Source organism: Mus caroli, chromosome 5 (assembly GCF_900094665.2).
Source record: "Mus caroli chromosome 5, CAROLI_EIJ_v1.1, whole genome shotgun sequence".
NCBI classification, from domain to species: domain Eukaryota; kingdom Metazoa; phylum Chordata; class Mammalia; order Rodentia; family Muridae; genus Mus; species Mus caroli.
In genome coordinates this window covers 100,126,030-100,150,031 of record NC_034574.1, presented here as the reverse complement: position 1 = coordinate 100,150,031, position 24,002 = coordinate 100,126,030, and the positions used below count along the sequence as shown (strand labels likewise).

The following is a 24,002-nucleotide window of genomic DNA, read 5'->3' as shown; positions in this document are numbered from 1 at the left end:
CCGGTTTGCGATGGATTTTAATGCATCAGAGTAGGAAAAGCTCATTCTGTGACTCAGAGGCAGGGTTTCAGGAAGCCTTAAAAATGACTGCTTGCTGCTCCGAGATGTGATATGGAAGAGGACACAGGCCCAAGGACACGGAAACACTGTTAAGATCTGCAGCTTCCAATAGCTCTGATGGCCAACCCTCTGCACCTGTGGGATTCACAGCCAAAGCTTCAACCAAGCAGATTGGAAGTATGTAAAGCAAATTGCATATATACCAAAGATGCATAGACGGTCCTTTTCACCATTATTTCCCAAATAGTCCGATAGACAAACTATTCGCACAGTATTCCCATGTGCCAGGCACTGGAGTAATCTAGAGGTGAAGTAAAGTGTACCTGAGGGTATTGTGCTGGCTGTGCTTTCTCACATAAGGGACTTGAGCATGTCTGGTGGGGGTGGGGGTGGGGTGAGGGGTTCCTGGAAACAATCTCCCGAGGAAAGCTAGGGACTCGTGACTCTGTGTGAGGCCGCATTTCTCCATGTCTTTCAAGCAGAATAATGCATCATAACAAATTGAATGCAGAAGCAGGTCTGAAACCCAGCTGCCTCTCATTAAGCTGGACATTGAAGAGATTTGCAAAGACGTAGAACAGTGTAACTCTACCCTCTGAATCAAGAGCTGCTTTAGAAGCTGCTTTTCCTGCACAATGCTGCTTACGCTGAGATGCGCTGTATCTGAGGTTGGCTCTGAACAACTTAGTATGTACTTAAATAGTTCCCAGGCTTAGTTTCTATTGTTGTAAACATCAAAGTATGTTATGCATTTATATGTGTATATGTACATATGTGTGAACATGTGTGTATGTATATATGTATACATATGCATATAAATGCATAGCATACATAAGTGTTGTTCAAGGTTAGAGGTAAAGAGGGTAGACTGCAGTATAATTTATGAGACAGGAATTCAAGGGGTTGTTCTGAACTTGGGACCTGTAATTGATTTCTTTAGCTACTTCCCTTAAAAGGTAGAAAATTTAATGTAGATAGGATTTTTTTTCCTACAACGAACAAGGAACTTTGAATTATTGCTGAATGTTCCAGCAGTTTATAGATACCACAAATGTAAAAGTATCTAGTTTTGTAGAATTTTTCTGCTGTAATGTTGTATATAAGCTTATTGTATGCGAACAGTCCCGTTTTTCACAAATCACTTTGTTCATAACTTTTTGAGATCAACCCTAACCGTATTGTCTAGGCTGTGATCCTCCTGCTTCAGCAAAGGTTAACCAGTTGCTTGTGATGTCTGTATTGAAGCAGGCAGTGTAGGTTATAGATATTTATAACTGCTTATAATCCTTACCAAGGTAGTTATTTTGCTTCTTAAAAAAAGCAGACCAAGACCACCAAGAAGATAGGTTAGGTGGCATTAGTACTTGTAAATAGAGAATTTTGAAAAATAAGACCAGCTGTGCTACAGAATCCAATACTTTAAAAACCAAATTAATTATCCCAAACTTTGGAACTAAGTGTATTTTATTTTGTTCTGTATTGTTCTCTGACAGTTTCAGGCAGATGTACTGAGTTTGGGCACTTACATCCCGTTCCCCTCTCATTCCTCCTCCCTCTGCGGCCTTCCTCTCAAGGCTCTCTCTTCCTCGAATTGAACTCTCTGTCTTTTCCTTGTGTTAGACTAAGAATCCTAAACCTTGGAGTTAGCTTTTGAGGGGTCGGACTGATGCTAGGGATCACACGTAGGGTCTCCCACATTCTAGGCAAGGGCTCCATCACTGAGTGATATCCTCAACCACAGTGCCCTAGGCAAGGCAACACGATAGTGTCCTTAAGTGTCCGTCTAAACAGGCTTTTGAGCAAGAGTCTGTATTCCACGTAGTAGATTTTGTAATGGAAGCCACCACTTTTAAGGCCAGTGCCACCATATTCAACCATATGGGCATCCATATTCATGGTCATCTTCAGTCATATTTAACAGAAACATAAATATCCAGACACCGTGTTTGTCACGCTGTCATGAGAAAATATTTGTCACTGATTTTGAACCCAATTCTTTACTTTCCATGCTTATTTTTATGTGTATGAGTGTTTTTCTGGCATGTGTGCCTATGCACCATGCACACTATGTTTGCGCCTGGTGCCTGAGGAGGGCCAGAGGAGGGCATCAGATCCCCAGAGATTGGAATTACAGATGGTTTTGAGCAGCCACAAGGGTGCTGGGAATTGAACCTGGGTCCTTTGGAAGAGCAGCCAGGGTCCTTAACTGCTGAGCTATCTCTCCAGCCCTTGCACCAGATTCTTTTAATGTCTAAGCTACTACTTGGACCTCTGATCTTGGAACTAAATTAACTTACTGCGCACTGGTACAATGAAGTATGTTATTAGTTCAATACATACTGCATATAGATTAGAAATGTTGGGTGTTTTTGTATCAAAAGAACTCTATTCAACAGACCACAAGTTTTATTTAGTATTTTACAATATTTATGTGATCCAGTCTAAAGAGAAGATTCTGCTTGCCCCCAGTAAGAGAGGTTAACTGAGCACAATGCTTTCAGAATTGACTTAGAGTCACATGTCCAGATGCACACATAGCTCTTCCATGAAATGGCTTTGTGACCTTGTTCAGTGTTCTTGCCAATAAAATGAAGGTGGTAGCAGTATCTGTCTCATTGAATTGTTTTGAAGATTTAATAATATGGTGCTTTTATGTACAAATCCCTACCTGGCTCATGAAATTCTTTCTTGTATTGTCCTGAAACCTCCACTCTTAGCTCTGTATCTGCCCTGCAGAGCTGCAATGGGCCACAGTTAATGAGAACCCATCTCAACGCTGGTGGTGAGCTAATGAGTTCTGGACAGTTAGATACTATCTAAAAGTGACTGCATTCTTGCCTTAATTTAGCAAAAAAGGATTTTTCTTTCTAGTGATAGAATAACTAAAGCTCACGTTTGCAGCTTGAGCTGTCCTGAGCTAGTTGGAAATACGATGGCATAAGGACTTTCTTCTGTAGCCTGGAAGGTTGGAAGCTAGAAGGTATGGCTAGTGCTCTGATCTCTAGACACCTCTCCCCAAAACAGCCCCTGAATGGCTGTCCTTTCCCAGGTAGAGGGGTGAGCTTTCAGTATGATGGCCACAGGTTAGGGAGGAAGGGTCTATTTGGACTTGTAGCCTCAGAGCACTCATCTCTTGGTTGCTTGGTGCAGAATTGTGTTTAAATTTACTAGTTAGAAAATAAAATGATGGACCGACCTACCTTCCTTCCTCCCTTCCTTCCTCCCTCCCTCCCTCTTTTCCTTCCTTCCTTCCTTCCTTCCTTCCTTCCTTCCTTCCTTCCTTCCTTCCATCCTTCCCTCCTCCTCCTTTTCTTCCCTCCCTCCCTCCTTCCTTCCTTCCTTCCTTCCTTCCTTCCTTCCTTCCTTTCTTCCTTCCTTCCTACCTTTTCTTCTTTTTTCCTTCCCTCCCCCTTTCCCTCCCTTCCCCCATCCCCCTTCTTCCCTTTCTCTTTCAGTCCCTGCTTCCCTCCCCCTTTCCCTCCCTCACCTTCCCTTTCTCCCTTCCTCCTTCTATTCCTCCCATCTTATGTAGCTAAAGCTGATCTTTTTTTTCAAGGTCAGATTATTTATTTGTTACTCTTTTGTTACTCTCCCCCCTTTTTATTAGATATTATTTGTTATTCTTAAAGACTTATTTTTGACTGGACTCAGACTTGGAAGTAGAAGCTCTCAGCAAGGAGAGCCTACGTCTCTTGGCAATCTGTTCCTGGCACTTTTCTTTGGCTTCCTTCTTTCTCTTGGCCAAAAGTTTAGCGTATTCTGCAGCCTCCTCCTTGTTCTTCTTAGTGCATTGTTTCTTCAAAGCAATGCATCAGCATTTGTGTTATAGGACGCGTGGAGTAACAAGAATCTTGAGTGCTTTGGTCCTGGGCTTCTTCCCTTCTTTGTTTAAGGGCTTTCTGACAACATATTGGCAGAGATTGTCTTCTTTGAAGAGATTAAAAAGCTTTTGGATTCTACTAGCTCTTTTAGGTCCCAACCGAGGAGGCACAGTAGTATCTGTCAGTCGAGGAATATCCTTTTCTCCTTTCTTTATAATAACCAGGTCGGAACACTTAGATTAGCATCCACAATGCATCTGCAAGCAGACTTGAGCTTCCTCTCTCCAGTTCTCCTTGGTCTGTAACAGGAATGCCCCTTACTCAACAGCAGGTTCACTCTGCCATGGGTCAAAACGCCTTGCTTCATGGGAAAACCTTGTTTGTCATCCCACCACTGATCCGGACCACACAACCCTTCCACTCTTCACCAAGAGCATCAGCAGCTACTTCTTCGGCCATGCACTTCTCGTAGACCGTGCAAAGCTTGCAATCATCTTCTACTTTAGTGAGTTTCTGACAGCCGGTGGCAGGGAAGGAGATACTCAGCTTCATCTTGGTCGATGCTGATTTTGAACTCCTGACCCTCCATCTTCCACTCCCTGAGTGTTGGCACCATGGGTGTGCACCACCACTCCAGGCTGACTTTGAGTTTCTCCACTTTATTGGGGGGGGGGGTGACTAAGGATTTAATCCAGAGCCTTATGCTCCACCATTAGCCACACTCTTAGCCCTAACTTTGAGTTTTCTAAGCTGTTCTTGTACTGGAGTTTTAGCTGTTGAATTTCTTGCATCAGGGGGTCTTAGAAAAAAGTGCTCTTTCTTTATTAGGCTTAACAGCATTCATATGCAAAATACAAAGGGAGGTAGACAATGTAGGAAGAAAGGGCATATGTGCTTTATGTTTTCATTATTTACATTTTAATTGTTAAACTTTATTATAAATTACAAATTAAAAAATATTAAAATTAACCAGACCCGAAGACGATACAGCTGTTCACTTTAGCAAAGACTCGGATTCAACACCTGGGTAGTGAAAATCTGGAGTATATTTAAATGGAATACTATTCAGCTCTAAAACTTGTAGGAAAATGGATGGACTTAGAATGTAAAATATTAAACAAGATTATACGTTCCCTGGAAGAAAAAAAAACCCAAGTGTTCTTCCTCATATCTGGAATCTAGCCAAGAATATATGTATATGCAAAAACAAACATGTGTGTGTGTGGGTGTCATGGATTGCCTAGACAAGAGAAAAACAAGAGAACAAGAGACTAAGCGTTGGGGTGAGGAAGGGCTGCACACAGGTAATGGGCAGGAAAAGGATAGAACGGCCATTGTCTTTCCAGTTATAATGCTGTCATAAATGTTTTGTTCTTGGTGATGGATAAATGAATTAAATATATCCAGTAGTGAAAGTATAAAGCCCAGCATAATCCCCACAGCTTCCACACCAAACACCTCCTCTAAGTCCGCATGCATGTCTGACACTTTGTGAAAACCCATGCATCTTGTCTTATTGCTTTGTCCCCAACCAGAGGGAGCAGATTTGAACATGCCATGAACCAGCCCCTGTCCAGAGTCTGCCCTCCCTGTTAAAATAAATTGGCCATTACATTTAATAGGACTTTAACCCGAGGTAATTAATTGTGACTACTATTTTGCTGTTCAGTAGTGGAAGGAAGCATTACTTTATGTGAGCAGAGGCTAACAGGGAGTCTTTGAAGTCTGCCCAGGAGCAAACGTCTTAACTATTTGGTTTTCCTCCAGCTTACAATAAAAATCTAAGGGCAAGAATTTCAAGAATTCCAGGATTTGAACATTTAATCCTGTTTGCAAAGCAGGTTCTGCCCATGGTTTCAAGTTTATGAGTTACTAGGATGAATTAGAGGGTTCTCAGCTTTATAATGATCTGATTGGTTCTTTCGGTAAAGACAGAAATTAATGTTTTTGAGAAAGGCGGGTCTTCATTTCACTTATCTTTTAAATGGCCATGTTTCTGAGTATGGTACCAGTGTAGTGTGTGTGTGTGTGTGTGTGTGTGTGTATGTGTGTGTTGGAGATACTCTTACTATCTGTAGTCTAGGGTAGCCTCAGACTCACTACATAGTCCAGGCTAGCCTTGAACTCTAGGTAATCTCCTTGTTCCAGGAAGTGCTGAATTCCCAAGTGCTATAATTACAAATGTGAGCCACATACCCAGCTAATTTTATTATATGCATGTTTTTCAAATGAAGGTGGGTCACAAAGACAGCCAAGTGGGGTTTATGTTCACAACATCCTGTAGCTTCTATGGACTCCAGTCAGGGTGATTTGATTTTACTCAAAAGAAGGGGCTTGATTTTTTAAAGAAGTCTTGTGTGTGTGTGTGTGTGTGTGTGTGTAGATATATGCATGTTTATGGGTATATATTCATTGGAAGGCCAGAGGTAGATGGCGACTCTTGTTCTACCACTCTCTACATTGTATATTTAGACAGGCCTGTCCAGTGAGCCCAGAGCTTTCTGGTTGGGTTAGCTTCAGGGTCGTCCTGCCTTGGCCCTTTGAGTGCTGGGATTACAGGTAGGCTGCCACACACCCATCTGGCATTTGTGTGGGTGCCGTGGCTCCAAATTCTGGCTCTTGCACAGCACATGTTTTACCCACCTTGGCCTTAGTGATTCATCCTCTATAGTAGTTTTTCTTAGAAAGCCTGTTTCTAGAGGACAGGAGCTGCATTCTGTGGGTAGGAGGCTAACGACTCCTGACTTTTACAGGTGGACATTCCCAGGGCACTTGGACAGGCTGCAGGTGCTGTGCCTATCACACACTCATGCGCATTCACAGGCCTAGCAGATCCCCAGGCCTTTGAACACAGTTGCCTTGGGAAGGTGGAAAGAGTCATAGTGGCTTCTTGCCTGTAAGCCTTGGGGTTCCAGGCCAGTTTTTCCTGCTGGGTAGAATGGTGAGCTTCCTGCTGTGGGCTGGGAGGATGGGTTCTGCCTCACCCAGGACAGGGAAGGGCATATGGCATGCATGTATAGTGAGGGCACGGCCGCTCCAGGGTGTGGTTGAGGAGCTCTTTATTGTAGACATGAGGGAGACTACAGTCAGAAGCATCTGGAAGGGTCTAGATCAGGGAAGAGAGTAGTCCACTGAACATGGCCAGCAGAGTGAGACAGCCATGAGAGGAGAGAAAGGCGGAGAGCGAGAGAGGAAGAGATGACCGGGAGAGGACCAAGAGAGAGGGTGTCAAGAGAGAAGGGCCCAAGATAGAGAGGGGCCCAAGAGAGAAGGAACCAGGAGAGAGGGTCCCAAGAGAGAGGGGATCAAAAGAGAAGGAGGGCCAAGAGATGACCAAGAGGGGGCCAAGAGATTTCCTTGCTGAAATAGCAGGATTATCTAGGAATCAGAAACTGGGGAAGGGAAGTCTATGAAATGGAGGAGTTTAGGGTGGGGTGGGGTGAGAAGTGCTCACAGGTACTGAGTGAGCCTGGATGCCCACATGTGCTTAGGTATGCTAACGGGCATTACAGTTAGCCATTTGTCCTAAGTTTCTTTTGGACCTGACAATACACAGTGTCTCTGGCCCAGGGCCAGTTTCACCTCTCCAAGATCTCTTCTGTCCTGGGGACTGCTCAAATCCCAGAGAGGAAGTTTCCTCTCTTCTCATGCCCTTTACTCTTCCTGAGCCTCCAGGACAAGACCTGTCAGAGGGGCAAAATCCTGTTTGCCTGTCACAGCCGCTCTGCAGCCCTCAGGGTCGGCACTCCTGGGTGAAGTAGGAGATCCTGTTGATCACTGTGCACAGATGCAGAGGAACAGACCTTAGGGCCCAAGGAAAGCTCAGAGTGACCTCTGCTATTAGGCAGCTGCGCCCAACACCAGTCGCTGTGGTAACTGGGCTCTGTTTACAAAAATGAACAAGCACTTCAAGCCGAGGGCATCCACACCATGGACAGCCTGCCAGATTGCCACGGCTAAACCAAAACAAAGACAAACCAAACAAAAGTAGCCTGGAAGTATTCTGTCCCCCATGGGGGGCGTACACAAGGCCCCAGAATGCTGGCATCCTTCGTCACTGGACAGAACATCCCAGGGTGAGCTTATCTTGGTTATGTCAGAGAAAGACAGGCCAAGACTGGGGCCCCTGTGTGGTGCTGCATGGGCCTCACTTCTCGGCAGTGCGTTTAGATGCAAGTCATTGTTAGTACTAGAGGTTCAAATTCTTGAAATTGTCTTTTAAATTATGTCTTTAAAGAATATTTATTTTAGTGTGTATGTGTGCGCGCGCCTCTCTGGGGGCATCTGATTTTCTGGAGCTGGAGTTACAGCCAGTTGTGAGCCATCTGACATGGATGATGGGGACTAAACTGGACTCTGGTCCTCTGGAAGAAGAGCAAGTGTGCTCTTAGCCTCTGCGCCCTCTCTCCAGCGCCTGGTCGTGTCCTTCGGTAAACTATGGAGCTGCATTTGAGTCTGCAGCTGTGTTGGGAACAGCTGGATTTGGGGGGTTATCCTCCCTGAGTTCTTCCTTTTATGAGGAACAATGGTCTGTTGCTTGCGAAGAACTGGTTGTTAGGCTTTCCCTTACAGAAAGGCTGGGCTACTGACATCTATGAGTCTACTGTGAAGCTTGGCGCTTCTTCTGACCTGTGTCCTGGGTGCTTCTGCATTCCCAGGTTTCCTGATTCCATAGCTGTTGCCTTTCAGTCTGGTGTGTCTCCCTGCATTCGCTATACCCATGAAGTCCTGAAGGCCCTCACCCTGCTCTGTAGACATCAAGAAGCTGAGGGAGAACAGAGGAGAGAGCCTGGAGGTGGGGTGTGCCGTCAGCTGCAATGACACTGATGGGAACTGGCTTAAACCAGAGTTCCTTCTCAGAACAATTCAGGTCCACCTTTGCCCCCTCAGCCCTTCATTTCCCAACAGGCTGTGAGCCCTGGGGCCCAGCCAGCTGTTGTGGGACCAGAGCACTGTCTCAAAGGTATCTCGCCCTTGAGGCCAATGCAGTTCCTGTGGCAGTTGCTATTGTTTGCTCCTGATAGTTCATCCTGTGGTCTCCTGTCGATCAACTAAACCAGATCAGCCTTAGTTTTCCTTTAACCAAGGATTTCAGTTAAAGCCTAACCTCAAGCATCCTGCTGATTTCCATTATCTCAGCACCAGGCCTGCACTCGAGGCTGTGAATTCAGCTCCAAAGCCCTTAAGGCAGATTCTCTTTCCTTCAGCTCACTAATGAGGCCAAAATACTGATGGGGAGGTGGGGAGGTCAGTTGGTCATATATGGGGATTCATCATGCGGGATGAGACTTGGTGCTGGCAAATCTAGTAATTTATGTATTTAGTCTCTGTGTATGTGCATACACACGCATGCATGTTCATGTGTGTGTGGGTGCACTACTCTGTGTGTACACATGCTTGGGAGAGGGCAGAGGATAACCTGAGCCTTATGTCTCAGACACTTTGTACTTTTTGTCTGAGACAGGGTCTCTCATTGACCTGGGACTTCACCAACTAGATCAGGCCAGCTGGCCAGCAAGCCCCACATATTTCTGTCCCATCTTACCAATGGTGGGATTTCAAGTGTTCTTTCTCCACCATGCCTGGTTTTTCACTTGGATTCTGGGGATCTGAACTCAAGACCTCACGAGTGCAAAGCGAGTACTTTATCTACTGAGCCATCTCCCAGTCTCGAAGCTAGTGCTTCATACCAAGAAATTGTAAACTAGGGGAAACAGCCCTAGACTCTTCCAGGGTTATCCTGTCACTGCCAGAGTCCCAGGTGCTGTTGCCTTAGGAGTGAGGAAGAGGCTTGTTCAAGGGTGCCCTGGCTGTGCTGTCAGATTCCCTAGGGTGGTTCAAGCTAGCAGCAGGATGCTATTCTGGACATTGCAGCCAACCGTGTCTCTGGCATCTCTCAGCCAGTAGGCATGTTAATAACAAGTCAGTTGGAGAGAAGCCTGCACTGGTCATAGCTACCTTGCCTTCTGAATGTGGGTCAGAGAGACTGAATAGATACATTCATTCAGTGATCAGGGAGTGGCAGCACCTTTACCCAAACAGGGTGAGTTTCAGCTTTTTGATGACACGTGCTGTTATTGTTGTAAATAGGATTGGCTGAAAATGTGCCCCTGGGAGAGTTAAGGCTTTGCTCTCTTCTCTACCACAGATCCTGTCTCCCTGTATCTCTGATCATTCTGTAAGTATCTGTTAAGGGCCAGAGACATACACAGATACATAGGAAGGGGAGGGTGACTGGGGGTCCTCCGTTGTGTCTCCTCCTGGCCATTCTTTGGCACTGTCCATCAAGGACAGGAAATAGCCATCAGTTACTTTGGTAAGAGCAGTTTTTAGACAGGTTTGGAACAGGAAACGAAAACTGTTGAAAAACAGGAGATCTGCGGACAACTGCTAGAGTCTTCTTAGTCCTGTTTCCTGGGGACTCTTTCCCAGTTACCACTGAGAATGGTGTTTTTTTACGATTAACTAGCTTGTAGGTGACGCACGCTGAGAATGGAAGCCAGAACCATCCCATGCTGTAAACTACCAGCCTGGGTGTGTCTGCCCTGGTTCTGTGCCTCTGGTTGCTGTGATTTGAAACTTCAAATGCTAACTGTGTGCCTAGCACTACACCTCACATCTCCAAGGCCACCCAGGACCTTCTTCCTCTATGGTGGTATAGGGTACGGTGGAGGGGGAGGGACAGAAGCTTAGCTTTGGCAAGGCCTGGTGTTTGCTTGAACCCACAAGTGGGCTGGTGCTCTCCACTTTTAATGGGAAGGGCTTTTATCTAAGCAAAACTACTTTCTTCTTAATTCTGTTTTTAATGTGTTTTGAGTCAAGTGCAGCAGGGATGGATGGCCAGGTTCCCTTGGCTGTGTTTCTGCTCTTTATGTTGCTTGCATTGATTGATTCAGAGATGAAATTCAAACAGAGATGCATCTCTTAGTCCTACCTCTCCAGATGCTTCCTGACCAAGAAGGCAAGAAAACATACAAAGACCATGCCTGGGAGTTTTTTATGCTAAGTGAAGCCCAGCATGTGCAAGGCCCTGGGTTCAGTCTCCAGTACGCAGTGTCTCTTGTGCACCTAAATTTATGATAAACACTGCCATATTTTGAACATTTCAAATATTTGGACTCACTGCAAAGCACAGGCAAACTCTATTACGCACGAGAATTATGCACGAGAGAATGGAGCCTCAGATGATACAGGCAGAGACCAGAAGCAAAGCTAGATCTTTTCAGAACTGCTTTTTGTATGTGTGTTTAGCTCTTTGGCTCGGGATAGCCTGGGCTTTGTGGCCATCCTCCTGCTCCTGCCTCCCAAGTGACAGGATTGCAGGTGTTGAGCATCATGTCTGACCTAGCTAAGACCACAGCTCTGCAGGATTGCAGACTAGAGTGAAAGGAGAAATTGGGCCAAAGCTTTCAACATGACAGGAAGGTGCCGTTCAAGGAGAGGGGACAGAGTTCTGCCTCCTGGGGGGATACTGGAGTTGTTTCTGTGGTACTGTCCTGAAACAAGACAACCAGGGCAGAAACTAATCAAACAGCATTGGCCTTGGTCTGAATTACTTGCAGCATAAAGAAGGCTTCCTGTTTTAGTTTTTAATGATGCAAGTAACAGGACAACCATGTGCACGGCAAGAGTTAAATAACCAGGTGGGCTGGGTATAGCTCAGTTGGTGGAGTGCACTTTAAGCATACATGAAGCCCTGGGTTCAGCCCCCATTGAATCATAGGGCATTGTAGCACACATTGTAACACACATACATCGTAGCCTGTATTTCCACCACTTGGGCGGTGGAGGCAAGGGTTAAATGTCACCTTTGGCTCCATAGTAAAATCAGGCCTGTGGCCACATGAGATCCTGTCTTAAATAGGCACACACACACACACACACACACACACACACACACTTATACACACACAGGTGATGTGGAAAGACATAGAGCAAAGTCAGACCTCTTCCTTTCCCAGGTTATCTCTGGCATGGCCTTCATCTTAGGAAAACGCCATTTACAGTTGATTGTTCACCTTCATTCAGTCAGTCCTTTTTCTGTATGTTTATATACATGTGTACAGTCTTAAAGATTTAGGAGGTTAATGCCTTCCTTCTTCCCTCCCTCCTTCTTCTTTCTTCCTTTCTTCCTTTGTGTGTATCCACACGTGTTTCAGCCAGGGTCTGACACCGTAGCCTCCATCTCCCGAGTGCCGGAATCACAAGCATCATAGCAACTAGCTATTCCTTGCATGTCCCAGCAGTGAGACACTTCCATCGTACACATCGCACCCCTGGTAATGCGGCACATGTGTTGCAGGGTTACTGTGCCACCAGTGACAGGCATTTAGGTCTCTTTCCAGTGTTTATCCAAAGCCTGTGACACTATAACAGCTGTGCAGCTGAGTTTTGCTGTGATCAGGTAGTATGTTTACGGTTATGCTAATTACTACCTGTAATTATCATATTATGCTAATTATCATATGGCATATTATGGTGATGCGCAGTGACCCTGAGAGCGACCGTGCTGTCCAAAAAGTATGGATTGAGCATGCTCATTGGTTGCTCTCTGTAGACGAAGCACCTGTGATGTTGCATACCTGTTCTTTCATGGTATTACATCACACGTGACATCACTTCTATAAACTGGTATCTGAAAGCCACTTAGACTCAGAAAGGTCATGACCTTCATAAGGTCTAGTCAAGATTCCAAGCTTCTGGGCTAACTCTCCCTAGTACTTGGGAGACTCTGCAGAAGGACACCAAGTTCAAGGCCATTTGTCGCTGCACAGCAAGGCTGTGTGACACAGACATACAGACACACACACCAAACCCAAACCAATAACAGAAAGATTCTGATTCTCACCTCTGACTGAGCGTACAGTGTTTTCCCTCTCCCTGCTCATTGCCAATCCACTCTCTCAGGGACTTCAAGAAGAATATTGCAATCACAGAAATGAAGCTGACCAAGATATATGGAGTAGCCCTGGAGCTGAAGGCGAGGCTGTGTGGAAGTCGTCAGTCTTGGCCTCAGACCTAGAGGTGTGACCGATGACCCTGGAGTCTGGGACTGTGGCTATGCTGACAGACCTTAGTATCCAGCAGGGACACCCTGCTATGAGATTCCATTTCATCCTGGGAATTCAGTCACCAATGGCTGTGTGACTGGAGGATGCCCACTCCTAGTGTCCTCTTCAGGTGGAGATCAGCTCTCAGCAGAGGATCATGAACAGCCCTTTGGAATCAGCACTCCTCCATGTCAAGAGGCCTGTGTCCACAGCATGTAATTTTAGTAAAGTAATTTCTAATTACACGATAAGCCACCAGATGTGTTTTAAAAAGAAAGCTAAGAAAATCTATGGGACAAAATGCAAACAACCACCCCCAAGGCTAAGGGGCTTTAGCCACCAACAGGATGCATGATGTTCAAACAAACACATCCAAGGGCAGTGGGCATGGCTCAGTACTTACCTAGCATGTGCAAGGTCCCAGGTTCAATCCCAAGTGTGTGAGAGACAGGGTGGAGCGTGCCTGTTGAATATAGTTAACAGCCGTGTGGCCAAACACGCAGTGCTGCAGCACTTATACACAAGTGAAAGACGTAAGTGAGCCAGTGTTTACGTTAGACTTCTAGAAAGCGCATGCAGTAAATGTCCCACTGGTGCACATAATTACATCCTGCTTATTGCTTTGGCCTCATTTCTTTTCGGTTTCCCCAAACACATATTTTGGCCACCTCTGTAAAGAAGCACAGTGTGCATCCGTGTAGGCCCATGGCAAACATGCTCAATTGACCCACGCCTCTCTGAGTGGTGTAGAGGCCCTGGGGGTGAGATACTGCAGGTCTGTGGGGAATCTGAAATACTAACTTCCAGTCATGCTGTGTATGAAATGAAACCAGGAAACAACAAGGCATGTGTAGAGCAAAAAGGACTGAAAGTGACGGGAAAGATGGCTCAGCAGGTAAAGTAACCAACCTCTGTGCAAGCCTGGGACCTGAGTTTGGCCCCAGATCCCACAGGAAGGTGTAAGGGGAGCACTGGAGCCATAGTGTCCCCTGATTGCCACCTACGCGTGTACACACACATGCAATAGTGAAGGATAAGAGAGAGAGGCTGAGGATAAGGCTCTGTGAGAAAGTACGTGCTGTGCAAATGTGAGGCCCCGAGTTTAGATTGCTAGTACCTCGGGAGATGCCAGGTGGGTGTGGTGGCCCAGTGCTTGGGAGGTCGAGGCAGGACCCTTGGAGCAGGAGGCTAGCTGGACTAGTTGAATCAGAAAGCCCTGGGTTCGAGACAAAGGCCTTGCCTCAACATATAAAGCAAGAGTCACAAGGGAAGACAGCTGACCTCAACCTCCACATTCACATCCACATCCATACCTGTGCGTGCACACTTACACACGTGAGAAAAAGGAGGAACTGGGCATCCTGGCAGATGGAGAGGAAGAGGCAGGAGGATTGCTGCAAGTTTGAGGCCAGCCTTTCATTTCTCTGGTACTCATTTTCTTAAATAAACTACAGTTGAGATTTCCTTTTGTTTTCCTGCACCAGAGAGAGAGAGAGAGAGAGAGAGAGAGAGAGAGAGAGAGAATGAATCATGCTTGTAATCCAGGCCTGTAGATGGCTGGCAGCTGTATGCCTCAGCATTTGGAAATAAAAGGAATTTTAGCCCTTCATGAGAGGTAGACATTGAAAAACTCTTTCTCTGCTACGATTCTTATCTTCCCTTTTTGGACTCCCAGCACAAGGAAGTCATTTGCTACAACAAGGATTTGTGGAAACACATTCATTCAAATACAAAAAGAGAAAAACTTGACTAGTGTGTCAAGCAAGCCTTTCCTGTGACGGTGCTGGAATATGAGTTTACATGCCACAGTTTAAAGTTTAAATCATTAGTGACAAGCTCATCGCAGCCACCGTTGGTGTGTATTTACTGCAAAGGCCCGAGAGATCTAAGCTCACGGCAGCTCACATCCCCCTGGTTATCAGTACCATCCTCATGGCTGAGCTGGGGCCCTCGTTCCAGAAAACATACTTCCTTTCGTGTTGGAAATAATCCGCATTTATTTTGACCTTCAGAGGACTCGTGGCCTTGCTGGAGGACATGAGCCAAAATTTATCCTGGCAAGGCCAGAGCTCTTGGAGGCTTGTCTCCACAGGGATTGCATAGAGCGAGCCGTTAGAGGCAGCAGGAAGAAGGTGGCTGAGGTCAAACAGGCATTCCTGAACTTTCCGGCCTGAAAATTAAAGGGGTATTTAAGAAAAGCAGTATTTGCAGCCCCTCTCTCTGTGTGTCTGTGTCTATGTCTCTCCATCTCTGTTTCTCTCTGTGTCTCTGTGTCTCTCCATCTCTGTCTCTCTGTCTCTGTCTCTCTGTCTGCCTCTCTATCTCTGTCTTTCTGTTTCTCTGTGTCTCTGTCTTTCTGTCTCTGTCTCTCTCTCACCCCCTCCCCTTCCCACCCCAGAGTTCCTGTTTGTCTGACTTTGCCAAGGTTAGAGTGTTCTTTGTAGCTGACCTTGGTAGGAAGAGGACATCAAATCTCATTTGTCACTATGGATTAATGCCTGTAATTCTCTAAAGTTTGTCAAGTGCAGATCTCGGAAGATGGATCACAGGACTTTTGAGCAGTATTCCTTGGTTGTAAAAATGTTGTTAGCTGAGGATGCAGCTTATGCCAGTCTTTGCCTAGCGTGTGTGCAAGGTTCCAGTTGGGGAGATAGTTTGGTTCATCAGGTGCTTGTTGCGTAAGCACAAGTCCTCAAGTTCCGTTTCCAGAATCCATGTGGAAAGTCAGGCATGATGTGCATGCTTGTTCCCTGTCCCCATGCTGGGGAGACAGACACAGGTAGATTCCTGGGGCTCACTGGCCTGACAGCCTAGCCTGATGGTGAGCCCATGGTCCCAAAGAGACATTCTGTCTCAAAAAACGAAACAAAGCAAACCAAACCAATAACAACAAAACCCCAAACAAGGTGAATGGCTCCTGAGGAATAATACCCAGGCTTGACCCCTGGTCTCTCTTCTCATGTACACATATATGCATAGATTCACACACACACACACACACATCCCTCAAGTTTGATCCCCAACATGGGCAAAATATGAATAAATGAATAAGCCCTTATAAAAAGTACCGTCCGACCGTTAGGTGGCTGGAGATGACTGTCATGGTGTCTTCCCTCCAACCTCACCTCAGCTGAGACAGCGACCAAAGCGCAAGGCAGAATTCAAAGGACTGCTCTTACTGCAAAGCCAATATGCTAAGTAGAGGCTGCGTGGCGAGTCTGAGAATCCTTAGCTAGACCAGAGTCTCTTCTGACGCGGAACCACAGTCAGCATCTGTTATATTTCTAGCTGTAGAAACGGGAGATGCTGAGGAGGCGCTAGATAAACCACACATGGTAACATTAAGACATTTGCTTTACTAAGACTATCCATTATGTGAGAGCAATTAAAAATGACCATTTTAGAGTCAAGCTCTCAGTTTGATTTGGGGGAGGGGTAAGTATTTTATATCATACTTACATGAAGAAGATGGATACTGATGGTCTTAAATACTTCATGTCAGTGTTGATGTGTTTACTGAGCCCAGTAAATGGGAACCACATTCTGTCATGATTTTCAGAACATAAGGTGAAAGAAATCCTCAGGTGGGCTGAGTGATGAGATGAGCATCTGCTAGGGCTGGGTCTCAGTGGTAGAGTGTTTGCCTCGAATTCACAAGGCCCTGGGTTCAATACTCAGTACAACCAAAAAGGAAAAATAATAGGGAGATAGATAGATAGATAGAAGATGATCATTTAATCCAGGACAAAGGATTCTGACCCTATAGCTGTGTACCAGCCACCTTGGTTGTCTGTGTGTTTTCTTAGCTACACAGGAAGAATGTTAACAAGTCTAGGTATAAAAGAATACACTATGCGATGTGTGTTCAGCCCAACTTCATGCCCAGTGCAGGTGAGAGGGCAGGATGGTAAGAGTCTGCAGGCGAGAGCTGGAGAGGTGATCCCCAGAACCCACAGAAGGATTGTTCCCTCACTCAGAGGCAGGAGCAGATCCCTGGGGCAAGCTGGCTAGAAGGGTTAGCTGTAGAGATCTGGGCGCAACCCAACCGAAAGATCCTGCCTCAGTGAACACCGTGAATAACAATCAAGGAAGACTTCTGTGTCAATCTTGGGTCTCCACATTCATATGTGCATGTGCACATGTGTGCCCCACATGTGTGACTACACATACATTATGCATGCATGATACACATATATGCATGTCCAGTGCATGTACACACACACACACACACACACACAGAGGAAGAAGTTTGCAGGACTAGTTAAGTGTAGGGAAAATAAGGGAGAAAGAAAGAAAGAAAGAAAGAAAGAAAGAAAGAAAGAAAGAAAGAAAGAAAGAAAGAAAGAGAAAGAGAGAGAGAAAGAAAGGAAGAAAGGAAGAGGAAGAAGAGAAAGAAAGAAAGAGAAAGAAAGAAGGAAGGAAAGAAAGGGAAGAAAGAAAGATAGATGTGTGTTTTGATAATCTTTGTCAAGTGTTTTTTCAAAGACTGGCCTCAGATTTAAAGCATGATCCAGATGTAGTCTTTGGCCTCCAGTAGTCTTGTGATAGGAACTCAGCCTGGAGCTGAACTCGGACACAGCCTGTTTTCTCTTCTGTTTAATTACTAAGTGGCCAGCCTGCCTCCCTTTGTTATTTCTCTTCTTGCCCTTCTGTTGCTTTCTTCAGGGGCTGCTGTTTATTCTGGAATGCAGGACACCCACATTTAGAATTAGAGTTTGTGTGCCTCGATCCTAACCAGGAATGGGGAAAATGTGATCTGATGTTTTAATCTACAAGGTTTTAGTAGACTCAGAAGGGTTCTAATCCACAGCTATGTGCTCAGAATTCCAACCTGTAAAGCCTGCGGGTTCACTGGTTAGTGATAATGCACCAACCTAGCTCTTCCAGGCTCAGGCCGTGGAGGCTGCTCGCTGTGTCTTCATTGGCTTCTTCCTTATCGTGTTCAAGAGGAATCTTTCTTTGCTTGCCAGCATCGGTCTATATGCCGTTAAAATCCAAATTGTTTTCTGTTTTTGTTTGTTTCTTCAGTGCTGGGATCAAACCAGAACCTCATACAAGTTGGACAGATGTTTTCTGCTTAGTGCCAAAGTTCAGATTTCTTACTGGGCAAGTCTAACTCATTAATCTTTTACAGATATCTCCTGCCTAAATTTATAGAATTTTTTTTTGATGCCTGTTGCTTTTGTTCATTTTTGGTAAGACAGGCAATATTTGCTCCAGGTGAAACTCAGGTAAGGGAAACCAGGGCAGGCAGCTTGGACGCCTCAGATCTAAGCCAGAGTCTCCAGACTCCCAAGATCAGTGTTTCCTGTTGGTTCTCACTGTAAATTGTGGTCTTTTCTTTTGGAGAGTGGAATAGGGTGGAAGAAGAAATGAGATACTTTCCAACTGAATTTCCGTATATTAGTAATATATCTTTGTTTGTGTAGAACTTTCCAGTTTAATTCTGAAAAACTTTTAAGTCCAACTCTTAATAGTTTTTATAACTTCCCTTGGGGGTAGCGAAGACAAAAATTATCCCTGTGTTTAAAAAGAAAAGACAGGTCTTGGGATGTCTTCAGTAGTTAGAGTACTGGCCTAGTACACACAAAGCCCTGGGCTTAATCCCCAGCACCGCATAATTGTGCCTATCAGCATGTCACAGGCTGTGGGTTCCAAACCATCTGCCTTTAGCTTGTTAATAGTATAGTAGAAGTTCGTAGGGCTGGGTGTGCTAGCGATGAACTCGGTAAGAACCCACTTTAGGGTGGAGGAGGGGTAGAAGGTAGAAGGCTATGCTGTAGATCAAGGCCCGATACTGCTCATTTCTCTATGTGTCTAGTTCATAGGCTGACTAGTTCAGTATAATAATGCATTACATAGAAGAGTAAACCTAAGTCTGTTGTGACTCCCAGACAGTTTTAATGTTTTTTGGAAAATCTCTCACTTATCGTGTTTAATATTCCAAAGCTTTATTGTGACTCGCTTTAGCTGTACAGTAATAGAAGAGGAGCCTTTGTTACGTGGGAGGGGGAGATGGCTCAGCAGTTCAGAGCACTTACTATCCTCGAAGAGGACTTGGGTACAGTTTCTAGCACCCACAACCCCTGTAGCTCCAGTTCCAGGGATTCTGATGCTCTGTCTGGCCTCTGTGGGTACAGCATGCATGTGCTACACATAATGACTGAAGACAAACATGCATACAGATAATGAAAGAAATGTTAAAGAGAATTCCCCCTTGAAGACTGCATAAAGTAATCTGGAGATTTATATCTTTGCAGCACGTACATATTAATTTTTTTCTAAACATTGAGATTTGTTTCACAGTTGTGAGCAGGGCAGTGTTCTGAATGAGAGAGGGCAAAATGTAAGGAGTTAAAAAAAAAAGCATAGTTAGTTTTTCCCTCTCTTTGCTCAAACATGTAGTTTTACCATAAACTACTGACAGTTTCCTGTTCTGGCTTGATTTAAAAAACAAAACAAAACAAAACAAAAACCCTACACTTCCATTCATTGTTTCCATGTGACTTCCTATGCCTTTTATAGTAGAGAAGATTGAAATCTAGGATAAATTATGAGTTATCTTTGGAGGCAGAGGGACTCTTTATTATTTCAGAAAGGAGCTTGCCAAGTCTACCTATGTGTGCATGATGCCTGTCTTTGTGCAATGGGTTGCAGAGAGTGCAGTCAGACCATTATTGGGAATACTTGCTGCCCCACACCGTGTTTGTTAAACGTTACGTTGTAATTGCGACAGAGAAGGGTTTTCCGAAAGACAGCATTCTGTGTTGTCTGGGACTGCATCACCCATGATGGCCATTTGTATAGTACCGGCTGAGGGTCTCTGATGGTGCCTTCTCGCCCTGATTTGAGTGAAGGCAGGAAGGAGTAGTGACTCTAAATTCCTTGGTAGAGCCACTGAGGAGTGATTCGCACCTGGTGCTAGAATTGCTGTTAATCTGGCGTGTCTGTCACTTTTGCAGCACACAAATCGACTTGAGCAAGGACTGGTTAGTGTGGCTCTGTTCAGAGCACAGTTCATCGCAGTGGGAAAAGTCACAGCAGCAGGGGCTCTAGGCCACTGCTCACGCTGCATGTCCAGAAGCAGCAAAGAGATGGATGCTGGTGCTCTGCTTGCTCTCTCCTTTGTACTCAGCTCAGAATTCCATAGAATGGTGGCATCCACAGTCAGGATGGGCCTTCCCCATCAGTTAACACGATAGAGAATCTCCCTTGCAGACATACCCAGAGGTTTGTCTCCTGAGTGGCTCTGAATCCTGTCAGGTTGATAAGCAAAACTAACCTTCGTGTCTGGGATGTGTAGGCTCTGCACTCTCTTTATTCTAACAGGGATTCATTCGGGGGAGAAAACCATGAGAAGCTGGGGGTGGGGCAACCACAGGAACTTATCAGACCTACTTATCCATTTAGGATTTTTTGTTTTTGTTTTGTTTTTCCTTTTAGAGTTTCTAAGATACTTGAAGGTCTCTGAGCAGTAGAAGCTTGAATGGACTTTTAGTAGAGCTTTGCTGTGAACTAAACTCCCAACAGTTCACCTTATTGTATGATTCTTACTTTCTTTGGCTTTTTATTCAAAATAGGCGAGTGTGGGCTTGGGATTCTTACTATTATCTAATACTATTTTACTGTGTCAGTTTTATTTGTTTCTTGCATCCTGAAGGAACCCACAATGTTTTAATGACTTGCAAGGAAATCAGATGTCACAAATCCACATGGGCCATTGTGTAAATGGGGCAGGGAGCTACCACCCAGCCCTTGCTAGGGTGGATCGACTTAAAATTGAATGTAAGTATAAACATTAAAGTGACAGGCTTGAGGTGGACACAGGCCTATATCCAGAGGGAGAAAGCCCTTCAGGTGTGCTCAGAGTCCAGGCAGAACTAGTAAGTGTACAAGGGGGGGGCCATTGGAGTAGAGATGCAAACTGAAATATCAGGACTGACTCAGGGAGTAAAAGCTGTGCAGGCCCGGTGCCTGGGGCTGATTTCTGGAACTCATGGTAGAAGAAGAGTAATGTGCTTGTGCACACACATACACACATGCCTGAGCACACACATATACACATGTACACATACACACATGCACACATGCCTGGAGCACACACATATACACATGCCTGAGCACACACATACACATATGCCTGAGCACACACATACACACATGCACACATACACACATGCACACATACACACATGCACACATACACACATGCACACATATACACATGCATACATACACACATGCCTGAGCACACACATACACACATTCCTGAGCACACACATATACACACACACACATGAGCACACACATACACTCATGCCTGAGCACACACATACACACATGCACACATGTACACATACACACATGCACACATACACACATGCCTGAGCACATACATACACACATGCCTGAGCACACACATACACACATGCCTGAGCACACACATACACACATGCCTGAGTACACACATACACACATGCCTGAGCACACACATACACACATGCCTGAGCACACACATACACACATGCCTGAGCATACACATTACACACATGCCTGAGCACACACACAAAATAAATAAAAATGCCAAAACAAAGGGATGGAGAGATGGCTCTGTGGTTAATAGGACCTACATTTGGTTGTCCAAATAGGACCCCCATGGTTGTGCGCAACTGCCTGTAACTTCAGTTACGGGGGATCCGACGCCCTCTATTGGCCTGCTTGGGCACTGCACACACGTGGTATACATACAGACATGTAGGCAAGCACTCATACACAGAAGATAAAAATAAATATTTAAAAAAAACCCTAAAGTAGTATGCCAACCCTTATTAAACTATAATTAGTGTTTATAATGATAACCTTAAATGAATTCAGGAAAAAATACAATAAGTCATTTTCAGGATGCTCAAAATATTTAAGCTGGCCAGAAAGCAATTATGCATTAGTATGTGTTAGGTAATTTTCCATTTAAAAACATGACCAAAGTTACTTTAGTAAAGTTCAGTTGGGCGGGGTTTTGCTAATGTGGAACATTTCATTAAGCAGTGACCTTATTGTATGGTGGGAAGTATTTCAGATATGAAATACTGAGAGAAGGAATCAATAATATTTCAAACCATAGATATTACCTTAATCTCATTTTCTGTTCGGATCTTACAAACAAAGCCCTTTTGTGATAGGGTTTGGTGTGCAAAGCATTTTTGTTTTTAGGTCGGACCATTTGAAAGTCTGCATGTGAGAAAATGTGGGTTCCCGCTGGCAGAGTCAGTGGCTTCCCTCCTTCACGCGGGAGGAAAAAAAGCCGCTTGATCCAGAGTGGAAAAACACTGAAGAAAAATCCCCCCAAATAACACCCACAGATTTTAGAAAAACAGAAATTGCTTTGACTGATGTGACACACTTAAAAATAAATCCAGAAGCACAGGTCCAGCGTTGACGCAGCAAGGCAACTGGTCTTGAAAAGGTGCTTTGTGCGCCACCGGGCATGTCACCCACTGTGCGGTGTCCCCATGAGCATGCTCAGTAGCTGCCTTGTGGGACAGGTATCCCATTTACCTCGTGTTTAAATTTGGGGGAAGATTTTTATTAAACAACAGGACAATAATTTCTGTAAAATGACTCCCCAAAGCCACTCCTCCTGTGCAGAGTAACTATCAGGTCTCTTACATTTAAATCTAGGAAACATATTTCCCTGGCCTAAGAGCATGTTTGTTTCCTTTTGACGGGATCCATGCAACCGTCATATTTTTAGGTGATCTTGGTTAATGGTTCGTTGCTGGGTTTGATTTCTTTAGACGGATTCTTAACAAGATTTCTATCTTGCCAGCATGACTTTGAATTGATTGCAGCTGACGTGGGCTTTCTGGGATTTGTTGTTGTTATTGTTCTGAGTTCTTTGATTTCTTTCGTAGAAGTAAGTATACGAGCAATAAGAGAATATGTAAAAGATCAGGAATTTTTTAGCAGTGAAACTTAAGGCCCCCGTTTAGACTAGTATTGATACATGACCTTTGAGGGCCTTGGATGAAAGCCATGCGGTTGATGTCTGAAAAATAGGAAGGTTTGGAAGGGTCTTTTCAACTCATGCATAGACGTCCTTAAAACCCATGGGGCAGCAGTCAGGACACTAAACAGCATCCAGGGTCCATTAAGCTCTCCTGCCCCATTGCTGCTGCTGCAGAGGGAGACTCAGCTGAGTTAGGACGCAGTTTTCCTTTGGGAAGATGTTGGGCAGTATGAAAATGATAATTACAACCATGTTGTAGCTGAAGTTCACTCTAGGAGCAGTCCCATTAGCAGCATCCCCTTGTGTGGACAGAGACGTGTTACAGGATGGTTAAGTAACTGCGTGAGGCCATAGCGCTAAAGCGCAGCAGGACTGATGTTTAAATCCAAGAGAGAAACATAGAAGCTCGGGGCTGGGTTACTCTGTCGATGGAGTCATCATTCAGCGAGTCTTTAAAAACTCCTGTTGCATGTCAGGCGTGGCACCAGCAATGCAGTGGACAGTAAGCAGGGCGCATGGCTCTTGCCATCACAGGGTTTCAGCTGAGAGAGAGACAGAGACAGAGAGAGACAGAGAGGAGAGAGAGACAGAGACTGAGGCAGAAAGAGACAGGGTCTTACTATGTAGCTCTGATAGTTCTGATCAGTCTGTGTTCTAACTCCAGAGATCCACCTGTCTCTCTCTGTCTCTTGAGTGCTGGGATCAAAAGAGCGGGCCACCACGCCCAGCTCAAACAATAGATTTCTAAGGGCTGACTTTGCTATAAAAGAAGTCTCTGATGATAGTTTAACAGGCTTAAATGTAACAGGGCATCAAACATGCTTCAGGACCAGCATTAGTGAGCTGGGAACGGCCCTGCTGTATTTCCGAGGTCATTGATACACATGTAGTTTGATACACATCGATATACATGAAGTTCTGTGACTCTTGATGAGCCCAGAGCTTCCATGAGCTGCAGGAATTACATCTCCTACAGAGCCATCATCACCCCCTGAATGCAGCAGGTGTCTGTGACATACGTGTGTTCACAAGATTCCCTTCAAACCACTAGCTGTCAGCTTCCGT

At 45.0% G+C, this 24,002-nt stretch overlaps 1 protein-coding gene and 1 pseudogene across 1 annotated transcript in view; one reads left to right on the top strand and one right to left on the bottom strand.

Annotated features, from left to right (window-relative positions):
• Positions 1–24,002, top strand: part of Tgfbr3 (transforming growth factor beta receptor 3) — a 180,037-nt gene that overhangs the window by 37,358 nt on the left and 118,677 nt on the right. The gene's annotated exons all lie outside the window — the stretch shown is intronic.
• Positions 3,692–4,433, bottom strand: LOC110294654 (annotated as a pseudogene).